The sequence below is a fragment of the Myotis brandtii genome, unplaced genomic scaffold (genome assembly GCF_000412655.1).
Source record: "Myotis brandtii unplaced genomic scaffold, ASM41265v1 scaffold194, whole genome shotgun sequence".
NCBI lineage: Eukaryota > Metazoa > Chordata > Mammalia > Chiroptera > Vespertilionidae > Myotis > Myotis brandtii.
The window spans coordinates 1,206,730-1,211,232 of record NW_005357232.1 but is presented as its reverse complement, the minus strand read 5'-3'; positions in this window follow the sequence as shown (position 1 = coordinate 1,211,232).

The window sequence follows — 4,503 nt, the reverse complement described above, 5'->3', positions numbered from 1 at the left end:
AGTTATAGATAAATAAGTCAGAATCTTAAATATTTTATTTTTAATAGTTAGCCAAAATTGAAATGTATCAAACACTCTTCCTTTATCATACATAAATTTTTGTTAGATGATGGTTTTATATTTTTCTACTTAAAAATAATTATTTGAAAATTATTTTGAAAACATTTTCTTAGTTTTTAACTAAAAGCAAACACTCTACATGTGGACTGCATATCTCCCTAATATTTAAAAGGGATAGAGGGGCAGTAACAGTGATTATGTCACTAATACATGTTTTTATGATCCTTGGTTTGTTAGTACTTTCCATTCTTAATAGTTTCTAACTAGAGATTATATCTGAGTCACATTTCACACTTAACGCTAGATGGTAAGTATGTGATCAAACTACTTTTTCCAGGACTATTTCCCAAGTAACTATTATTGACAGGTAGATATTTAGTAACTTCCACGTCAGGATGGTTTTTGGTTAGCTCATTTCCTATTCTTTTGGCTTATCCAGATGTTTCATTTCTGAGTCAATTGGGTGGCAGAGAATTTATAATAGTTATTGTCGATGGCATATTTTAAAAACTCTGCATCTGTTTTAGAATATGATTTCTACATAAAATAAGTTCAGTAAAGCCTTACAGTACACAAGCATTTTATCTTGTTACTTTATAATATACTAGAGGCCTGTGCACCGGTGGGGTCCCTGCCTAGCCTGCAGGGATCAGGCGGAAACTGGCTCTCCGACATCCCCCAAGGGGTCCTGGATTGCGAGAGGGTGGAGGCCAGGCCGAAGGACCCCACTGGTGCATGATGGGGGCCGGGGAGGGACCGTGGGAGGGCTCCACGGCGTGTCTGGCTTGTCTAGCCCAGTCCCGATTGGGCTGATCGGGGCTGGCCGACCAGGGAAGGACCGTGGGAGGTTGGCCAGCTGGGGAGGGGCCTCGGGAGGGTTCCAGAGTGTGTCCAGCCCTTCTCACCAAGTCCCAATTGGCCGGACCCCAGCAGCAAGCTTACCTATTGGTCGGAGCATCGGCCCCCTGGTGGTCAGTGCATGTCATAGCTACCAGTCGAACTGTCACTTAGATATATATATTATGAATAAATCTAAGAATCTGAGGTTAGATGGCACACATAATCTGAAAAGATTATTGATCAGATATATTAAGATTGCAAAACTACATTTCTAGGAGTTGGACATGAATTTCAGAAAGTTTCAGTTGACAAGTCATTTTCTAGAGGATGGAGTCGTGATCAGCCTGGCCAAGCCCCAATGAGACAGAGAAGTGCAACGACCACTGGTTCCCCAGGAACTGAAAAGGCGAGGAGTATAGTACGACAAAAAACTGTTGGTATGTACTCCTTAAAATCATGAGAATTGTACAGGGGAATCCATTTATAATCCTTGGTAACAATGTATCTAAATGCATTTTTCTCATCAGTTGATTTTTATTGTTAAATGAAACACTTCTATAGCAAAACCATTTTTTTTAGTAGTACTCAAGAGTCCAATGACATGCTGTGTTATTACTTTATGGTATTAAGATTTATCTTACATTATTTTTTTGTAGTTTATTTTACTGTATTGTCAATAATTCTAAACTGTTATTTTACAGAGTTGAAATAGAACTGATTCACTTTCCAGAACTCATGCATTAACTGGTATAGTTTCTACTAAGTGAATATACTCACAAACATGGAAAACTTTCAGTACTACAATTACATATTTAGATTGGCTTCAGACTTTCAGCAAGGAATACATGCTCTCTACCTGTAGACAGCTGAGTCCAAGGTGGAGTCTATTGCTAGGTTCCTTGCTGCTTTTAACAGACATGGAAAAAATTTCTATAATCTTGTGAATAGCAACAAAGTAACAGTGATGGGAAGATTTTCTGGATGGAGGATCACTCAGGATACTATAGATTTAGCTCCATTTTATTCCTTTTCCTCTCAGAGATTTTTAACTTGATTTGAATTGTAGTAGAATGAGTGCTATAAGGAAAAGCAAAAGGGCTGCGTTCTAATCCCTTTTTTTACTCTTCTTTCATTACTAGATAGCTAGATAACCTTAGAAAATTTACTGAACTTTCTAGACTTTACTTATTTCATCTGTGTAGTGCCTGAAACAAAATTGCTTGTAGTTACTTCAGGCTTTACAATCTACGATTCTATGGAAGGAGAATTTTCTGTAGGAATGTATCTGTATTTAATGGTAATCATTGGAAAACACTATTAATTTAAAAGAAACTTAAAACTATTGTTGTAAGGATATGTCACCTATAAAATGATGGGTTCTCAAGTGTTAAGAATTACATTCTAAATGAAGAAACAAAACTAGAAAGAGAATATAGAAATTAAACATTTAAAAGATTTAAAAATAATGGTCTTTTATTCATTTTATTTTTAATTTCAGGGAGAGGGAGAGAGAGATGGAAACATCAATGATGAGAGATAATCACTTCCTGTACGCCCCCTACTGGGGATCGAGCACGCAACCTGAGCATGTGCCCTGACCTGAATCAATCCGTGACCTCCTTGTTCATGGGTTGACACTCAATCACTGAGTCACACTGGCCAGGCAAAATCATGGTCTTTTAAATCTTACTTGAATATCTTTAGAATTCTTCATGTATTTTTTATAGAAGTAGTTTATGCTTAGTGTGGGGAGTAAAAGTTTAAATGTAAAGACTCTTTAGCTGTCTAATTAGAAGTAATCATTATTAACATGTCGGTATATCTCTAATTTTTAAAAGACATATTATATATATGAGTAATATTCGTCTTTAAATCATACCTGTTAATTGAAGAAACCTATGAAGTAAAAAGTTAAAGCATTAAAAATTTTGGTAATAAAGGTACCTGCTAAAGGTAGAAAATATTAGAAGAAGCAGCAAATTAAATTAGGATATTCTTTGGACATATATTTTCTTTAGTTTTTAAAATTAATATTTTGTGTTCTTAATGAACTTAGTTAAAAATTCAAACTATGTAAGTATATACATTCTGGTCTTTCCCTCATTACTACTCCTCACCTTCCCACTTCATTTCATTAGAGACAACCACTATTCTCAGTTTCTTGAGCATGCTGCTAAAGATATTTTCTACATATAGCCTGTGTATATAGTATAATATACACACTGTTGTGAACCATGACTTTTTAGACATTTCAAACGAAAAAAGTATTTTTAAGTACTCATTATGGAAGCACCGTTCTAAGCATTGAGGCTTTTGGAAGGAACAACGCTAATAAATTCTACTGAAGCTGACAGTTGTAGTGTTGGGGAGACATATAAAAAAATAGATAAAACAGTAAAAATTGCAGGAAGTAGTGCTGTGAAGTAAAGTAGAATAAGGGACAAGAGAGTATAGGATGTAAAATGGGACTGTTTTAAATAGGGAAGTCAGTGAAGGCCTATCTAGTATGATTTAAGACCAGAGACCACAATAAAGTGAGAGCAGATATCTAGAGGAAAGAGTGTTCTAAGCAGAAGAAAAAACATAAAAGCTTGCAGCAGCAGTGTGCTTGGGTATTTGAGGAAGAAAGAATAAAGTGTTCATAGTGGCTAGAGTATGGGGTAAGAAAGGAAGAGAGTGCTAGGAAGTGAAGTCAAGCTATAATGATACATTTTAAAGATTATTGTATATCAGAAATTGTTGAATTTCTTACATTATATTTCATAACATGGAAGTTCCATATCCTGAAGATGAACATTTAGTTAATTTTCAATTTTGTGCTATTAAAATGGTACAGAATACAGTTATGTATACTTACATACTTTATACATATATGCAGATATATCTATAGGTTTAATCTGTAGGATTTAAAAATAAATTGCCCTTAAAACAATGAAATACCACCACATACCTATTAGAATGGCTAAAATCCAGAACACTGACAACAGCAAGTGCTGATAAAGTGGTGGAGCAATAGTAACTATCAGTGTTGGTGGTATTGCAAAATGGTACAGCCACTTTGGAAGACAGTTTGTTAGTTTTTTAAAAAACTAAACATATTCTTACCATCCTTGATAATTATTCAGGTAGCATGAAGACATGACGTCCATACAATCCCCTGCACACAAGTATTTGTAGCAACTTTATTCATAACTAGAGGCCTGGTGCACGAATTCGTGCACGGGTGGGGTCTGGCCAGCCTGCCTTGATCGGGGCCAATCGGGCTGGGCCGACTGGGGGGGAGGGGATGCGGGAAGTTGGCCTGCTGGCCCCGCCCCTGATCCAGGTCGGGGGGCGATCAGGGATGGGGCCGGCCGGGGATTGGCAGGTCTGCGGGTGGTTGGTGGGCTGGCCAATAGGGGCTAGGGCTTGGGGGAGGGGCTGCAGGCAGTTGGCTGGCTGGCCCCACCCCCGATTAGGGGGGGAGCGATCTGGGGCGGGACCAGCCAGGGGGAGGGGCCGTGGGTAGTTTGCTGGTCGAACTCCCAGTTGAACTCCCGGTCAAGGGGACAATTTGCATATTAGCCTTTTATTGTATAGGACTAGAGGCCCGGTGCACAAAAA